The following is a 20352-nucleotide window of genomic DNA, read 5'->3' on the forward strand; positions in this document are numbered from 1 at the left end:
ATCTCTAGGATCTTTCATAGTGATTCATCCAATTAATATGAGGTTGAATTTCATGGATGATGGAGGATTTGCCTCAAGGGAGAGAGACCATCTATATTTAACACTTTTTCAATAAAGAGGTAGAAGAGTTTTTAAATAATAAGGTGACTAATATAGGGGTGCCTGGGTGGCTCAGTCAGTTGGGCGTCCGGCTTCGGTTCAGGTCAGGATCTCGCAGTTCGTGGGTTCAGGCCCCGCGTCAGGCTCTATGCTGACAGCCAGCTCAGAGCCTAGAGCCTGTTTCAGGTTCTGTATCTCCCCCTCTCTCTGACCCTCCCCTGCTCATGCCATCTCTCTCTCTCTCAGAAATGAATATTTAAAAAAATTTAAAAATAGGGTGACTAATATAAAAACAAGAATTTGTGGCAAATGACAGTGTTTTAGAGAAGATTAAAACAGGTGACAAAGTTTTCATATATTCAGAAAACATTTTTGTTAAACTAAAAAGCACTTGTCTTAGGTCACAGTTTAGTGGGGAAGAAAGGCAAAACAACAAAGATCAATAAACACTACATAAAAAGATAAAATGTGTGAGATGAGAAAGACTAGAGAGCAAAGTATAAGAGAAAGTGGGAGAAATAAGAAAGTATTATCATCATTATTTAATTGAAGGAGGGGAGAAACAAGTGTTCGTAATGAGCATGGTGGCTAAAGTATGATTAAAGATGCTAAAGACGATAATTGGTTATGATAATTTTAATATCACAGAAGGCAAATACAAGATGAAAAGTAAACATTCTTACAAATAAAAGAAATGATGCTCAGGTATAACATAAGTAACTTGCAAAAATAAGCAGTTTTTAATGCACAAGAAACTCAAAAGGAAAATATACTATAAAACTCTGACTTATCTCCATGACTTAACTTTACTTGAATTTAGTGACTTAATTCCATAAAAAGAAATCGGTTTTTAAACCCATAAGGGAAAAGAGACAGGAGAGGAGAGTTTATGCTCCTTGAAATCTCAACTCACTTTTGACACAGTTTATCATTCATAAAATTCTTGTCTCAGCTCCAAATGTCTTTTGGCTGTTTCCAAAACTCAAGACCACCCTCAATGGACAAATAATATTACTTGCCGCAAATGGGGTTATTTAATGTGCCACGAGTTAAAAGAAATTTTTCCAAACATACTTTATACAAAAGGCTGTATGGTAGAACAAAAATATAAAAGGGACAACACAGATGCCTGACAAATTAAAAATTTATACATAAATAACTGCATATCTAAAGAGAATAAAACAAAGGCAGAGAATATTAAATGTATTATTCAATTTCCATTAAATTTATGTTTATTGCAACGAAACGGTAACTGTATTGAAAAATACATTCACTCAACATTTAAGTACTCAGTGAGTGCCAAAAAGATAGGGAAAGAGAAAACATGTTTTATTTCTTTGCATGCAAAACACACACACACACACACACACTAAAACATGTTGTTTTTTCTTTGAGTGCGCACACACACATACCTTGAATGTGGTGAAAAATATAACATAAAATGTTTATGATACAGGAAGGTGACAGTGATATCTGTGCACAGAAAAGGGTAAACCCAAACTTGGAGAAGCTAAGAAAGGCTTCCTGGGAAAAATGAAGTCTAGTCAGCTGAGGCAGAAAAATAATCCAGGAATTGAGCCACAACTAAAAATGTATAATGCATAAGAATGCTAACTGTATTGTTTGCAATGATGTAAACTAGAAACAACCCAAATATCCTTCAAAATGAGAACAGATGAACAAATTATACGTATCTATATATCAAAATATTATAGAACAATGAAAACAAACTATATCTAAAAGCAACAACATGAATGAATCCTACACATATAATGTTGAATTTAAAGAAGCTAGATACAGAAGAATGCTGTATCATCCCATTCAAACAGAATTTTCCAAAACAGGCAAAAATAACCTATAATGTTAAGAAGTCAGAATACTATGTACATTTGCAGAGTGGGCAGAGATTGGTGATTGGGAGAGGATATGAGGGGACTTCTTGTGGAGGGGTTCTACTTCTTGATCTGGCGGTGGTTATACAATTATGTTCATTTTGTTCACTGTATACTTTTCTCTGTGTAGTCATACTTAAAAAAAAAAAAAGTTTACCAATAGCAGCTATTGATAATCCAAAAGGAGGAAACAAATAGGCAAAAGTCCAGAGGTACAGTGCTTGAGAACCTCAAAATGGTTCAGTACGGCTCTTCTGTAAAATGCCAACTACAATACCTGTATTCAGAGTAATTAAGAGAATTAAGAGAGAGAATATATATAAAGCACACACCCAGCACAAGTATTAATAGGTGTTCAATAAATGTTACCTGGTATCATTTCTACACTACTGTTACTGTGCTACTGATGCAGCTGATTGTTGATAATGCCCAAGGTAGAATGACAAAAAGGGTAAGGTAGTACAGAGTCAGTAGGTTTGCTTTTTCCAAGCCACGTCATGAATTTAGACTATCCTAAGGTGGGTAGGAAACCAATGAAACAGCCACATGATCATATTTGAATTTAGGAAAATTATCTACAGAAAGATGTGAAGCTTAAAAGTATCAAGAAGAATGAGCCTGTCAACAAATGTTGCAGGGCGGTCAATTATAGAGAAAGGAAGAACAAAAACAAAATCACCAACTTGAAAATTAATATGTAACAATTTTTATGATACAAAGTTAATTGACATACTAGAATAAAAGGTACTCTAAATTCACAATTTACTACAAAAATATCAATTTAATACTTTTTATATAATTGTAACATTAAGCATACAAATGGCAACAGGACATCCTGTGCAATTGTTCATTAAAATAAACTAAAACACTTTTTTTTTAAAATCTCCTACAATCATCACAATTATTATCACTGAAAACATATTATACAGATAGGTGAATATATACATCTAGACATCTATATCTATATATATCTCCATCTATGTCTCATAACTTCAAATCTTCTAAGCTATAAATTAATTTGCTGTGGTTCTTTTAATAAACACGCACGTCCTGAGTACCAAATTATCATGAGTGCTGATAAATATAACACTAATGTGAAAACATGTTAATAAGCTATTGTTATTTCAACAACAACCAAGTAAGATGAGTGCTCTGAGGGATTTTGACACATTAGCTATATCACTGTTAATTCAGTGACTCTACAGGATTAAAAAAAAAAAATTAACTGCTCTTCAGCATATGCAATGAGTCTATTAATAAGCAGTACCTTCTTTGGTTTGCTTGATGAATAGAAAATGTCAAATCTAAAACATAAGCAGCAATGGTTTCTTATTAGTTTTAGAGCTATTCAAAACAGAATGCATAAAGATGGGAGGAAGAGAAGGAGAAAAAGGGTAAGAAAGAAAGACAGTGAGAGAGAGAGAGACAGAGAGTAACTTTCTGGGGTCTAAACTCCATTTTTTTGGCTCATCACCAAAGCATAATCCACCAAAAATAGTTTATATTAAGCCTAAAAGCAAGCAGTAAGATGTCAGAAATGTCATATTTTTCACAACTCTTAGATAAATCCATAACTACTTGCAATAAAATGTAATGTGTCATCCGGGTTTATTCATATTAAAAAAAGGAAAGGATTACAAAATATAGACAACCAATATATAAAATGTTTTGTTCTGATGAAAAATTTTACTATTGGGGCACCTGGGTGGCTCAGCTGATTAAGCATCCAACTTCAGCTCAGGTCATGATCTCACCGTCTGTGAGTTCAAGCCCCACATCAGGCTCTGTGCTGACAGCTCAGAGCCTGGAGCCTGCTTCAGATCGTGTGTCTCCCTCTCTCTCTGCCTCTCCCTGGCTCATGCACTGTCTTCTTCTCTTTCTCAAAAATAAACAAACATTAAAAAAAAATTACTATTAAAAATTAGGCCAGAATTTGTATGGGTCACAGGAATATGAATATTCATTACGCTTTCTTCTACTTTTGCACATATTTAAATTTTTCCATAATGATTTTTATAAATTATGCCCAAGTTTTCAAATATTCTTCTGGGAAGGTTACTTTTGATTTCCCTAAAGAAAGAGTAATCATGTTTTGCAAAGGGTTTGTCTAAAACAGAACTGTTAACAGTAAATTCACTGAATGGAACGTGGAAAGTGGCATTCCTATGACCCTCCAAACTTAAAAACAAGCTAACAATGTCAGTTGAATCTCAGTTAAATATCAGAATAAGGGCTAATTCCTTAGGACAATACTAAAAAACAAAAGAAAACTATTCACAATCTGGCCCTGAAGCCAATTTTTATACTCCTACAGTTTCTGCCATGTTGCAACTCTCAGGGATGCTCTAATAATTTTTAAGGAAATAAAAGAGAGAGAGATCAAGAGTTTAGTTTTAGGTATGTTGTATTTAAGGTATCTGAAAGACATACAAGTAAGTGAAGACAGACCAAGTAAGTCAAATATTGAAACACGCTAGTAACTGGGAGGATAAAGAGAAGATGAAGATGAAGGTAGTGTTTGGGATTTTGTTTAAATAAAGATGGAATCACTGTATGTCAAAGCTATGGGGGTCTAAAATCCTACAGTGAACCATGTTACACTCTAGCAACTTCCATACAATTAGGGAAAACTGATTTGAGACAGTCCAAATTACTTATATTTATTATAAAATTATTCACAATTACAATATAAAATTATTCAGTTTATCTAGGCTAAATTTTTCTGAGAGATGATAAAGAATCAAATTTTGGAGAGAAAAACACAAAATACCACACACACAATAATAATCAAGGCTAAAACCATCCTTGGACCTTTAAATATGAAGAAAACAAGAATGTACAGGCACCATATCAGTCCTACAACAGATGTAGGAGCTTTAGAACTGTGAAATATGAAAAATATGCTGTTCTATATCCTATCCTGGATAAATGCCTCACAATCCAATTAGGCCTCCAAAAGAAGCCTGCAAATTATTTTCTCTATTCCTCCTTTTTCCGTGCACCCATAGCTCATCAATATCTAAAATCGATTGATGTAATATACCGTATCTTTTGAATTTTTCCTTTTCCATTTCTACTACTACTCTTATTTCAGACCCTGGTAATTACTTGGTTGAGCTATCTTGACATGTCCCTGGTTGATTCACCTGTCCTACTCCCCTATTATTCTACTGACAGCGTAACCTTACAGAACCACAAATGAAACTATGTCACTTCCTGCTTAAAGCCCATCAATGGTTTTCCACTACCTGTAAAATGACTTAACTTCCTTATCTGTAAAGTGGGATGATAAAAATAGTTCCTCTTTATATAACTGTTGTGAAAATCAAATGAATTCAAGTGTAAGCAATTAATACCTAAAGTAAAATATTAAAAATAACAATAGTTACTATTATATTCTGCTTAGAAGTTTGTTCATGATTCAGCTTTTCTCTTTTCTCATACTCCACAATCATCCTATGACCATTCTTGGACCCACACAAGGAAACCTGACCACTCTCTTCCTTTGTAACACAACTTGAATATTGTAAATGCCTCTATTACAGCATTTATTACAGTAAGAGCACCTTGTCTGCCCTACAAGACTGTGCTTCATGAAAACAATCTAATGCATCTGAGTCCCCTAGCACAATGCCTGATCCATAAATACTGAAAAGAAATTATGAGGAAGAGATGCATGAAAGGATTATAGCAGATGGCCAAGCTTCCTTTGACATTGAAAATCCTATCATTCTTGATATAAAATAAAGGAGCAATTTTAGAATGGTCTAAAGAATGAGAAGGCCAGCAAAAACTCACTCTGTGACAGAGGATGGAAAGGATTTGTGGGTTCAGACTGATGAGAAGTGTGAAGATACATAACAAGTTAGAAAAGTAAGCTAAGGTGTACTCACAGGGATATTCTACCCCACTTATAAATTATGTCTATATTAGAACGGAAGTATTAAAAGGTCAAGTAATAAGGAAAAGTAGAGAAAATAGGTAATGATTAGGTTAATCCCATAATCTGAGTGTGTTAAAAAAATTACTTCCTTATATTCTGAGTAGGTCTAGGGGAGCATAGGCAAAGGAGAGTTAAAATGAAACAATAAATTGTTATTAGCTATCTTCTATTTGCCATTCTTTGGAAAAGTTCAAAAGAGATAGAAAGGTGATAGCCATCATTCTTGCAATTGGGATAGAGAGCAACTTTATATCCAAATTAAAAAACACTGACAATCTGTGCTGGGAAAAATCCTTGCCCTGCTAACTCCATGCTCTCACCACTCGCCATTCTCAACTGAAGGACCAAGAAAGAAATTTGGGCATATAGTTTCTGATTAACCCACATTCATAGAACCCTTAACTCAGATACGTGCATTTAAATAACAGAAGCCCCAGGCGCGCCAGGCTGACTCAGTCAGTTAAGCATCCAACTTTGGCTCAGGAAAGTCTCAGGTCTTGATCTCCGAGCTTGTGGGACTGAGTCCTATGTCAGGCTCTATGCTGACAGCTCAGAGCCTGGAGCTTGCTTCAGATTCTGAGTCTCTCTCTCTGCCCCTTCCCTGCAGGCACTCCATATGTGTGTGTGTGTGTGTGTGTGTGTGTGTGTGTGTGTGTGTGTGTGTGTGTGTGTAAAATAAACATTAAAAAAATTTTTAAATAAATAACAGAAGTCCCTATTCTCTTCTATTCTTCACCAGAAACAAAGGGCTGAGGAGGTCTAAATCCAGAATTCTTTTCCCTATCATTGAAACTCAGGGTTCTGAAATGAAGCAGACAACAGCACTATTTTACCAAAGCTTTAGACACAACTACCTGATCAGGAAGGATCAGACTTGTTAATTTTCTAATCAGGTTTGACCAGGAGAGCAAATATAGATGTGGATCTGAATTCTACCTTCATAAAGGCAGCCTCTATAAACCTCAGTTTTCTAATCTGTAAAATGAAGACAAAAATTGTACTAATTTGCATGTGAAAATTAAATGGGATTAAAATATATACACATAGTGTAGGACACATTATAAGCACTCAGATATTAGCTATCATTATTTCAAAGAGCAATTCTTAGTGTTGAAAAACCTGCCAGACAATTTACATATTATTAACTAGGGTTTTAAGGGCTGAAAATGATTAATTCAAAAGAATGTAATATTTTGACTCATAACATTGCTTTTATTTTTTTAAAGTTTATTTATTTTGAGAGAGAGAGAAAGCATGAGTGGGAAAGAGGTAGAGAGAGAAGGAGCAAGAATCCCAAGCAAGTGCTAACAGGCAGCGCAGAGCCTGACATGGGGCTAGAACTCACAAACCATGAGATCATGACCTGACCGGAAGTCAGACACTTAACCACTGAGCCACCCAGGCACCTCCATAACATTGCTTTCAAATACTTATTATTACTTTGTAACAGCCTTAATTAAATTTACAGAAAGTGTTTTAAGTATGGCAAAAATTTTTATTTTTCCAACTACTGGAGAATAAATAGATGTCCCATGACCCTTGAATTCTTCATCAAGTAATTCCTACAAAAATATTTTCTTACAAATGCAACTATCAAAATCAGGAAATTAACAATGAGACATTATGCACAATGTTAGTGGACAGTCACTGCTCTTAGGCCCCTTCTCACTGAATGGTATGTGGCATGTGTATATATACACACACATTGACTTCTATATTTCTAATCTATATATAATGAAAATCATGAGTTCATACCAGTATCTCATTTCCAGTCCAACACTACAGACAGCATTCTAGTTTTCTCCAATTCCATATTTGTAACTCCCTTCTCAGACAGTGAGAGGTCTGGCTCCCATTATCTTTAATATTTATTTTTTTTTACCAGTCTCCTGTATATAACTAATCTTCCATTGTGGCTGTCTTCCGTTCCCTACAGGGACACTTCCTTAACCCTCTCTGCCCCAACACTCCCATGCCTTCTCCGTGTATATAACTTCCTCACCTTGTTCAGGCCCCTTTTCCTCAAGCCTGGCATCCATCCTACAAGAATATCCTCCTCTTCCTGCTCAGGCTTTAACACCCTACCTATATTGAGCTGGCCCTCCATTGGGATGCCTTCTTCTTCCCACCCTCAGGCTGTGACATCTTGCATTAAGATGTCTCCATGCATGGACTTCCTCCTCATCCAATCTGAGCTTCAATACATCCACACTAAGCTACCCTCCTTTCTTTCCCACCCCACCTCCCAGTAGCTGTCCTCCTATCCTCTCACCCTGTTCAGGTCTGGACACCCCTTACAAGACCAACCAACCCTCCCTCATACCAGGTCTACTATCCTTCAATAGATACCCTGCTTGGCTGCACCAGCATGCCCTTCCAGGCAGATTACTCCTCACCTCTCAAAACTCCATCAATCCACATGGGGACCCTCCTCATCCCTGACAGGCTCTGACATGCCATTCCTCCAAGAGGACATGGCTCCCTCTCCCATATACACCATCCAGTGCAGACACTTACCCTCACCTGCTCCCACCTGATGGTTTTAGTACTGAATTGTTTAGAAAGGGAAGAGGAAGAGGATAAGGAAGAATTGATAACGTTTTATTTTTTTTAATTTTTTTAATGTTTTATTTATATCTGAGAGAAAGAGAGAGAGAGACAGTGTGAGCAGGAGAGGGTCAGAGAGAGAGGGAGATACAGAATCTGAAACAGGCTCCAGGCTCTGAGCTGTCAGCACAGAGCTTGACGCGGGGCTCGCACCCATGAACTGTGAGATCATGACCTGAGCCGAAGTCGACGCTTAACCTACTGGGCCACCCAGGTGCCCTGATAACATTTTTAAGAGATGTCAGTGAATAAATTGCATAAGCACCCACAATCAGAACTGATTGAAAGCATCATCTATTTATCAAAGTGTCTGTTTTTTCCACTTAAAAAAATAGTCCTCTATTCTTTCTAAATTTAAAAAGTCACTTGATAAAGAAGTTAGTCTTGTCTTTCTTTTCTCATCAAACATACATTTTATTTAAGTATCTTACACAGGTCTGTAGAAAATCTAGTTCACTAAAAAGAGGGAGAGTTTAAGAAATATGATTGTGGGGCGCCTGGGTAGCTCAGTTGGTTAGGCGTCTGACTCTTGATTTTGGCTCAGGTCATGATCTCATGGTTTCTGCGGTGAGCCCAGTTTCGGACTCTGCGCTGAGTGTGGAACTTGCTTAGGATTCTCTTTCTCCCTCTCCCCCTGCACAAGCATTCTCTCAAAATAAATAAATAAACTTAAAAAAATGGTAGTTTCAAACACTAGAATGAAATATTTTTCAAAATATCCAAAATATGTAAGCTTGACTTGTTTTCAGTATAATAATAGTTGTATCAGTTCCAGTAAACTTACCTCCAGATATAACTGCAAAAAGTAGCTTGGATTATTGGAGGAATAACATCTTTTCCTTGCTCCTTGTTTCTATGAGGAAGGATGCTTCACAAGCATAATATCAGCCCCTCTTCACCCCTAGGGAAGTGAACTCCCTGATCTGATTGGTGATTTTGCAAAGAATAATTGAGTAGACAGAGCTCAGTTCTGCTCCTTTCCCCCTTGGGAGTGAGCTATTGGGAAAACATACCTGCAGAGAGCTCATATTTTGCTCTGCTTCCCTTGTATGCCTAGAACTGGGTGGATAAGCTGGCCTATGTCAGAACACGTGACTCTCCCAACCAGCTCTTCCTCTAACCTGGTCTTGTCAGCAACAGAAGTGATATTTTGGCTCCCATCTTTTTCCTTGTTTTATTTTTCAAGTTGTTCAAAACCCAGACAGAAAAGAAGGGTGCCATTTGTGAGTACTTCAGCAATCCAACATCTTAATTAATATATTGAAGTGGAGATTGCTCATTTCCCAGTTTTGACTTAAAAGGGCTGCTTCAATTTGAGCTTCTTAAAACTATTACAAACAAAAAAACCCCTCAAACCTGAACCAACAGCAGATGTTCAAAATGAACATAAGCCAACTTATCTGATCATGCTTATTAGCCATTAAAAAAAACTTCAAGACATGATCATAATTTCCTCCTTATAGGGGCCATAATTTTTACTTCTAGACCCACTCCCTACTCCCAGTCTATATTTGAATGACTCTAGAGTGCTGAATATTTTCAGAATATACTGTTATTTATACTTTTATACCTTTGCTTACACTAACTATCCCTCTGCCTGTTCCCTCCACCCTACTCTCCCACTGGATTATTTAATTTAGGGATAAGCAAACTATGATCTATAGGCCAAATCCAGCCATTTTTGTAAACAATTTTTTATCAGAATACAGCCATGCTCATTCATTTATATATTGCTTTTGCACTGTAACAGTAAAGCTGAGTAGCTGAAACAGAGACTATATAACCCACAAAGCCTAAAATATTTACTGTCCAGCCCTTTACATAAAAGCTTTTACACACACAGGAAACTTCATCAACAAAACAAAAAGGCAACCTACTGAATGGGAGAAGATATTTGCAAATGACATATCTGGTAAGGAGTTAATATCCAAAATCCAAATATATAAAGAACATATACAACTCAACAGCAAAAAAAAATCCAATTAAAAATGAGATCACCTGAATAAACATTTTTCCAAAGAAGACCTACAGATGGCCAACAGACATATGAAAAGATGCTCAACATCATTCACTAATCTTAGAGGAATGCAAATCAAATCTACAATGAGATATCACCCCACACCAGTTAGAATGGCTAGTATCAAAAAGACAAGAAATAACGAGTGTTAGAGAGTATGTGGAGTAAAGCGAATGCTTCTGAACTTCTGGTGGGAATGTAAAGTGGTGCAGCCACTGTAGGAAACACAGTATGGAGGTTCCTCAAAACACTAAAAATAGAAACACCATAAGATCCAGTAATTCCACTACTGGGTATTTAACCACAGAAAACAAAAATGCTAATTCAAAAAGAAATATGCACCCCTATGTTTACTGCAGCATTATATACAACAGGCAACCCAAGTGTCCATTGATGGACAGATGAAGCTATGATAGACAGACATAACTCAGCCATAAAACAAAAATGAGATCTTGCCATTTGTGACAATACTGATGGGACTAGAGGGTATTATGCTAAGTGAAATAAATCAGAGAAAGACAAATATCAAATGATACCACTTACAGGAGGAATCTAAAAACAAAACAAATAAACTAAAAACCCCAGACTCTTAAAATACAGATTCCTGGTGATTGCCAGAGGGGAAGTGGGTGCAAGGATGGACACAACAGGCAAAAGAGATTAAGTATAAACTACCAGGGGCACCTGGGTGGCTCAGTCGGGTAAGCATCTGACTTTGGCTCAGGTCATCATCTCACAGTTTGCGAGTTTAAGCCTCGTGTCAGACTGTGCAGACAGCTCAGAGCCTGGAGCCTGCTTCAGATTCTGTGTCGCCCTCTCTCTCTGCCCCTCCCCTGCTGGCGCTCTCACTCTCGCTCTCTCTCTCTCTCTCTCTCTCAAAAATAAACAAACGTAAAAAAAAAAAGAAGTATAAACTTCCAGTTAGAAAATAAATCAGGAGATGAAAAGTACAGCATAGGGAATGAAAAAACGTATGCCAACACTTGCTTTCACTCAATCTCTTGAAGCTTCATCATTTCAAACCCTTCAAATCAAAATTATTTGCTCCCCCTTCTGTCTTTCTATCATATTATACCAACTCTGATACTTACTGTCCCCGATAACTGTGAGTACTTTAATAAAAGCAAAGTCTAAGCCCTATTCCTTATACACTAAGCTTTTTACCCACCCACAGTCCCCACCTCTCCCAACAATTTTTACATTCTTAGGGGAAGTATTCTGAAAGAACCTTCTGCCCTTTTCTCTACCCCTTATTCAGTCCTCCCAAAGGAAAGAGGAATGATGAACACTGGCAACATCTTGATAGTTGTTCCTAGTGGGGTGAATTGATGTTTTAAAGGTCATTTTTCATGCATGGCCAAGCTTCCCTCTTACTCTGCCTAGATGGTCCTACCTTACCAATAAGCAAATCGCGTGGTAAACTCACGGAGTTCTACCAGGTACAGAATTTCCCAGTATTTTAGAAGAGGTCTACAGTTCCAACTGCTCTATCTCTGATAGATTGATAAATGCAATTCAGTGGGGACAGGGAGTAAACAAGTCTGATTTGGCCTCTATTCCAAACCAAGTTTGTCCATACAACCTCACCATTTAAAATGCATTTATTTATTTTGAGAGAGACAATGAGAGCACAAGCAGGGGGAGGGGCAGAGAGAGGGAGAATCCCCGGCAGGCTCCACTGAGAGCCAATGGTTTACTTACTACTTAAATATGAAGACTACTAGACAAGTTACTTCCTATATACACACCTTGCACATATCCATCAGAAACGAACTGGTCAGGGCATCTAGGTGGCTCCACTGGTTGAATGTCAGAGTCTTGATTTCAGCTCACATCATGACCTCACAATTCGTGAATTCAAGCCCCATGATGCGTTCTGTGCTGCCAGCATGGAGCCTGCTTAGGATTCTCTGTCTCCCTCTCTCTCTGCCCCTCCCCTACTCACTCTCTATGTCCCTCTCTCAAAATAACTAAATGAACATTTAAAAAAGAAAAAAAAAAATGAATTGGCCAATCTGAATTCATGAATAAAGATCTCAGACTTGTTTTTCAGTAAAGACTTTAGAAAAGTCTCTAGGTTACAACTGATTTTTAAAAGTTACTGAGGATGCAGGGTAGAAGATACAACTAAAATGATAAGAATTTGGGGCACTGTGTACAAAAGAGAAGTAAAAGCAAATGAAGTTCTATGGGCTGTCTAAAGCAGCAGCTAGACAAACAAGGAAGCAGTCTGGTAAGCTATGATCAACTTACTGAATTATGAGTTTTACTTGATGAAGAAAGACAAATGGGAGATATGCTGCTTTGTAAACTACAAACCAAAGCAGCTGTTTCAAATAACGATTTAATATAGACTGAAACAGAATAAAACCAGCAATGCAGATATTGGTATAAACCAAATCTGAATCTGCCCAAAGTGCTTACTTCACTATAAAAACTGAATCCATGAGACAGTGTAAACAAAGTAATCATAACTTGGCAACAACTAAAAGTAAAGAAAAAAGAAAAACAAGAAGTGAATGTAAGTGAGCAGGTAAGGTTTGTTGTCAATTAGGAGAAAACTGTATATAATGAGAAGAGATATAGAAAAGTGATCCTTCATTAATTTTCATTTTCTCCTACCTTCTGTGGTGAATAAAAACTTTTGAAAGAATTGCTTAATTATAGATTCAGCCCTAAGTACGGACTCTAATAAAGTTAAATGGGTCCCCAAAATTTTGAACCTATGAATTTGGTGCTCTAACCAACTGTTATCTATCACCCATGAATGCTGGCTATATATATATATATTATATATATATATAATATATATATAATGTATATATACACACACACATACACACACACACCAAAAAGAAGGAATACTATCAAAATAGAAAAAGATAGGAACTGCACACACACAAAATGTAGAATAAATAAAAGACTAGATCTACTAATAAGAGAGAAAAAATTGCATACTCAAAAATCTACATGACTTTGTTGCTTGTTCCTCCCAGGACTGCACTGTTGTAGAGTTAAACACCAGGCCTGAAAGTCAGACAAGTCAAGGGAGCATGGAGGACACATAATAACAACTTCTCAGGGTACACAGCTAAGCCTTGCAGGATGCACATTTATAGCCAGACAAGGGAAGTAGCATGGACATGAAGAGACAGCACCACACAGAAAGGAGGCTATGACATGCTTAGACCAACCTGTAGCCTCTAACATCTGCAAGAATACAAAATTCACACACTACTTGTTTCTAAGAATGGCAGAACTTTACCCTCCTAAGTATAAAATAATCCAGGAGTACAAAGAATTTCAAATTTTACATGTAAAATCCATTGACATGCTTATTTAAAAAATTTTAATGTTTGTTTATTTTTGAGCGGGGCGGGGAGGGGGGGCTGAGAAAGAGGGGAAACAATCTGAAGCAGGCTCCAGTGTCAGCACAGAGCCCAACACAGGGCTCAAACCCACAAACTGTGAGATATGACCTGAGCCAAAGTCAGATGCTTAACAGACTGAGCCACCCAGGTGCCCCAGACATGCCCATTTTAAAGACAAATTTGGATACATGTCTTAACCACCCAACTACTTACTATCATCATAGATTCCATTTGCCTGGTGCACATTATTAGTGCCATAATTTACACCTTTTTAAATGGGTAAAAATCTGCTAGAGCTGAAAAAAATAGTTGTACAGCCAAGTGCCAAGGTTTTTGGGTGGCTGACCCATCCATACTAGTCTTCATTAAATTAAGATTTCTAAGTAAATCTACTCTTTTGGAATTTACATGGCAGTAATGACAAGATGAGGAAGAAATTAGTGGGGAGACAAAAGAGTAGCAGGCAAGAAGTAGCCAGAAAGAAATGTCAAGTTGATTATCTAAAATTTTATTTACCTGAACTGCCCTATCTTTCAAGTGTCACAGCTCTTTGAGGCACTCCCATAACTTCTTCACAGGTTAAAAATAGAGGAAGAAACTATCCTCTGACACTGATACTGCTATTATAAATGGCACAGGTAGTTTGGGAAAAAAGTCTACTCTACAAACACTTGCAGAGTGCAAAGCTCTAAGGAAGCGTAAAAAACAGAGTAGGTACCAACAAAGAGTGGCTGCAAGATGATCTAGTATGATACAGATTTCTTTTCATGAATTTAAACTAATTTCTTATATTCAGTTACTACAAAGCCAAAAGATTCCTTAGAGTGTAAGAAGGCATCAAATGTCTTTTGGTCACCCCATATATAAAAAGACGGGATTATACTAAGTGAGATACCGTGATTCTAAAACTCTGACTCTGTGGCTCTAAACTAACCCTGGAATATAGATAAAGCAAGCTCTCACTATCTTTTCCACTAACATGCCTCATGATCCTTTTATTGTTTATCAGCATTCCCACCAGACAGAATCTACTGGCACAACTATAAAGCTCACAGCTGCTAATAACTTGTATAAATCATAATAATAATACCTAACATTTATGGAATGCTTTTTATATGGCAGACACATATTAGCATATATCAACATAATTAATTTTCAAGCTACTTCATTATCTCCAACTTACAGATAAGAAACTGAAGTACAGAGAAGTTAAGCAACTTGTCCATACTAGTAAATGGTAACACTAGGATTCAAACACAGGCAGTCTAGCTCCAGAGCTTACTTATTTGCTGTATTAGTCTATACAAATAAAAGATTTGGGGAAAGATAAATTAAACTACAGGTGTGGTCATTATCACCAATCTGAAATAAGCGGTACCATGGTATCCAGAGTTGGCTGGAGCTACTACACCATAGAACTGTGTTATGCAATGAGGTAGCCATTTACCACCTGTAGCTATTAATCACCTGAAATGTGGCTAGTTTGAATTAAGATGTGCTAGATGTATAAAATACCTGATTTCAGGGACACCTGGGTGGCTCATCAGTTAAGCGTCTGACTTCAGCTGAGGTTATGATCTCATGGTTCGTGGGTTTGAGCCCCACGTCCAGCTCTGTCCTGACAGCTCAGAGCCTAGAGTCTGCTGCGGACTCTGTGTGTGTGTCTCTCTCTCTACCCCTCCCTAGCTTGTGCTTTCTCTCTCTCTCTCTCTCTCTCTCTCAAAAATAAACATTAAAAAAAGTTTTAAATAACTGATTTCAAAAATTAAATATTAAAAAAGAATGGAAACTAACTCATTAATAATTTTTGTATGGATTAATGTTAAAATATGTTGAACATACTGGCCAAGAAAAGGTGCTTTTCAAATGTGGCTACCAGAAATTTTAAGTTAAATATTTGGCTCCCATTACATAGTAGAAACACCAGTAGAAACATAACACCAGTACGTAGGGAAGAAAAACCAGTCTATAGAATGGTTCTAATCAAATATTTGCCATTTTGTTTTGCTGTTGCAACCTTAGGCAAATCAGTTACACTGAGTACTAGCTTTTGTATCAGAAAAATAGGATTTAAAAACAATGCTGAAACCTAGTGTTCAGATTTTGGTATTTAAATCCATTCTACACTAAAAAGAATGGAAAGGCTCCTTGGAGAAATGGCTGCTGTCAGGGCCGGGACAGGTTAAGTACAAGATAAACCTGGAATATCTTATTTGGGCAGGAAGTGCTCAAAAAATCATTTGAGATATGAGGGTGAGGGGGTTGTGGAGCGGTGTGATTTGTCAAAAAACACTGGAACCAGCTTGATGAGGCACCCAAAGGTCAAAGCTGAGACAATCTGGAAATCAAAATAATGACAGTAATGGATGTAACCATTAAATAAAGTAAGAATCCATGAATTCAGGGGTGCCTGGGTGTCTGCTTAGTCGGATGAACATCCAATGCTTGATTTCGGCTCAGGTCATGATCACAGGGTCTTGGGATCAAGCCCTGCATCAGGCTCCACAATGAGTGTGGAGCCTGCTTAAGATTCTCCCCCCACCCCCCTTCCTGCCCCTGCCCCTCTCCCCGGCTCATGTGTGCTCTCTCTCTTAAAAAAAAAAAAAAATCCAGGAGCTCACAGAGATAGAAATAACTGGATTAAATAAATAAATAATGGAGAGATGGGAAAGATGGCTTTGTGACAGAATACCAACAACTAACTATAGAAGGAATGGTGAAGTTAGAAAATCATGAATGGATGTTAAACTTCTGAGTAAGTGAAATATTGTTGTGACTATGTAAATATTCTGTCCCTCCAATCTTTTCCCCACAAATTACATATTAATTACAAAAGGATAAATAGTAACTTTCAGGGAGAAATACGGAGAACATCACCTTAACCAAATTTTCAAACTTAACATCACCAACACTGAGACAAAACAACATCACAAACCTCAAGATATGATGTACTGATAAAGAGAGAACATCTCTTTAGAGGTATTCCTGCCAAAAATGTATAACCAATCTAGTCATGAGAAAACAACAGACAAATTCAAATTGAGGGACATTCTACAAAACAGCCATCCTGTACTTTTAAAAAATGTCAAGGTCAAGAAATATACAAGAAAGGCTGAGGAAGTATTCTACATTAAGAGAGACTAAAAAGATAGGACTAGAGAGATCACAGGATACATGATCCAGGATGGAGGGGGGGATCAGGAGACAAGTAATAGATAAAAGAGATAAAAATGAAATAGATAATAGTATTATATCATTTTTAAATGCCCTGGTTTTAATAAATACACTGTGGTTAGATAAGATAATGTCCTTGGTTTTAGGAAATATACTATGAAGAATTCAGGGGTAGAGAGGTATAATGTCACCATCTCAAGTAATTCAGAAAAAATACAGATAAATAGATACAAGGCAAGAATGATAATGCAAATGCAGCAAAACGTAACACAACTAGTGAATCTGGGTAAAGGTATACAGGAGTTCCTTGTACTATTCTTCCAACTTTTCTTGTAAATTTGAAATTTTATCAAAATTAAAAGTTAAGAAAAAGTAGAAAAACAAAAACTTGGCCTATTTCCCAGACTGAATATCCTAATAGACTACACAAGTTCTGGTAATGCTTAAAAATATGCTAATGCATTTCCTTTATCCTCAACTTTGCTTTGTTTTAAATTTTATGACATATCAGATACTAACTGTATTATATATTCCATAAGATCCAGGACTGTATCTATTATCACTCTTGTCATAATGAGTACCAGGATACTATTTATTATACCAATAAGCACTCAAACATCTGTTAGCCGAACATACTCAAAATTATAGCATAGGATGATTATAGAAAAATAATCAAATTATAAATTGTAAATAAAGCTATTAGTTAGGACACGGAATTTTGTAGAACTTTTCAATTAAATTAGAAAGAAGAAAAACCAGGAATAAATTACAGAGTAGTCACAAATCTAACCTAGAGACAGGAGTTCCACAAATAGAGAAAGGCAAACATCACCCTCCATATCAAGGGTTAATCATCTTAGCTAACTACCAACAGTCACGATAACTAATCTTTTTCCTCCATGAAATAGAATAATATATGAGTTACAAAAAAAAAAATCGGGTTACTTTAAAAACTTAGGCTAAGAACTGAGATTTAAATTTTCATTACTGGCTCAATAATAAGTTGCTATATGACCTTAAACAATGCTTACAATTTCTATTTCTCATTAAAAATAAGACTCTTTGTGGGGAGCGGCGGCAGAGGGGGGGGGCACGCCTGGGTGGCTCAGTCAGTTGAGCGTCCAACTTCAGCTCAGGTCATGATCTCGCTGTTCATGAGTTCAAGCCTGGTAACCAGCTCTGTGCTGACAGCTCAGAGGCTGGAGTCTGCTTCAGATTCTATGTCTCCCTCTCTCTGCTTGTGCTCTCTCTCAAAAATAAATAAACATTAAAAAAAAAGACTTTTGGGTCATTTTCTTTTCAAAGGTAGAAAGTATAATATTTTATAAAAATTATTTCAAGCAATAAGAGCACTGATTATATTCAATGCAAAAAAATATATGTACATATAAACATTCACACACATGCAAAGGAAAAAGAATATGGCTTTTTTGTAAATATGTTTACATAGTAAAGTATTGAATGTAAGCACATTAATAACAAAAGGCAATTTAAAATAATTACACAAACTACATTTAATCCCAATTCACACTATGAATAGGTTCATATATAGGATACTGAAAAAAACAGCCCAATCAACAAGTGTATATATATATACTGTTTAAAAGAGTTTTATTGCTTATTTCAAAATAACAATGACAAAAACAAAGTACGAGATGGATTTTACTAGGTCTCCTGACTGGGACTATGGGAAACAATTCTCAAATATATTTAGAGCCCAGAAAATATTTCCTTTCAAATACAGTACAGTTATACACATTACATTAAAAATGTAATATAGAGATTGCATGTTAGACATATGGCATCAACTCAATTTTCAATGTCTTCCAATCCTACTTGAGTATCCAACTAGGTAAAGCAGAAAGATATTCTAAACCCCCTTTTCCATCAAATCCAATGTCGTGTTTAATTAAAATTTGACGATTTTTTTTCAGAAATACACATAACTTTGTGTATCTGTAGAGTCATACTGCATGTATCTAAGTAAGAAGATAAGGGGGAAAATCCAAAGTATTCTAAAACATAAAAACTGAGCTAAGATATCTCAGAATCACTGTGTGCCTCGGCAAAACTTAACACAATTATATCATGAGCCAGTGTTTCAATGCTGTCATCCTGCCTGATTCTAATCAAACAAACTCAACAGTTTCTCAACAGGTTGACAGTGGAAGATATCTTTAGGTAAGCATGTGTGAAAACGGGTCCATTTTGTATTTAGGAAGCACTAGCAACAGCCAGCTTAACATTTTTATAGAAGAATAAATAATACCGTGAGGGATGGTTTTTTTTTTTTTACTTTTTTTAAGAACTAAAATCATTCATAAATATTTGACTAAAGAAAGCTGTTTCCCAGAATGTTTCCTTAAACAAGACCAAAATGTATTTTACAAGGGTAAAACATCAAGTTGCCTAAAGTGAACTTAAATGCTCTCTAGTCAGAGCTACCTTCTTTCTGTGCGTTTCCCTATATCCACCGTTTTCTGCAGGGCACATTTCTGAGCTAAGGCTGTACTAGTTTATCCTTCCACTATCTTCTTCACTAGTGAAAAACGAGAAAGATTTTCAGGCGCTAACCAAACAAATCTGAGGGGGGTGGGGGGAAAAGGGGCGCGAGGTGGCGCAAGAACAGATGGAAACAAGGTAAGAGAGTTGTTTTCTTAAGGCACTGAGGTTACTCCTCAACTCCGAACGCCAAGATTTAATCGCCATAAGAGCAAGCTGCTGCCGCTATCCAACCACTTCTTAGGACAATGCAACCCTCCTTTCCACTTCTTCCCCTACGCTCCTACCCGCAACCGCCTTCCAAAACAAACAGGCACAACACACCCCATCCCAACACCCTCCCTGTCCCTCCTGTGCCCACCAAATAAACCAACCTGCTGGATAACAGCTCCTCGCATACNCCGAGCAAACCGCAGAATGACAGCCCCAAACCCAGAAGTTTGTAGCAAAACGATTCCCACTCCACCAAAAGGGAAGACGGAATTGCAAGAGAACAGGGATGGGAGGTGGGAAGGGCGATGTGCATTTACATGCAGAGAAAGGTCCATCACATGACAGTACGAGAGGACCAGAGTCGTCCCGGCGTCCGCGAGGAGAAAAGGGGGGCGGGGGGAGAAGGGTGCCGTCGCCATGGCAACACCCCCCATCCGTCCCGACTTCCAAAGAGGGAGGAAGAACTTCAAATCCCAACCGTCAGCGCTCGAGCAGCTCCTTCTTAAAGGGGTACACACAGCGCCGCCGCCGAGC

General features: G+C 37.1%; 1 protein-coding gene across 1 annotated transcript in view; it reads right to left on the reverse strand.

The window, feature by feature from the left end:
- The window catches only part of LCORL (ligand dependent nuclear receptor corepressor like), a 151789-nt gene that overhangs the window by 130127 nt on the left and 1310 nt on the right, over window positions 1–20352 (reverse strand). The window lies entirely within an intron of this gene.

Source organism: Crocuta crocuta, unplaced genomic scaffold (genome assembly GCF_008692635.1).
Source record: "Crocuta crocuta isolate KB4526 unplaced genomic scaffold, BGI_CrCroc_1.0 scaffold179, whole genome shotgun sequence".
NCBI lineage: Eukaryota > Metazoa > Chordata > Mammalia > Carnivora > Hyaenidae > Crocuta > Crocuta crocuta.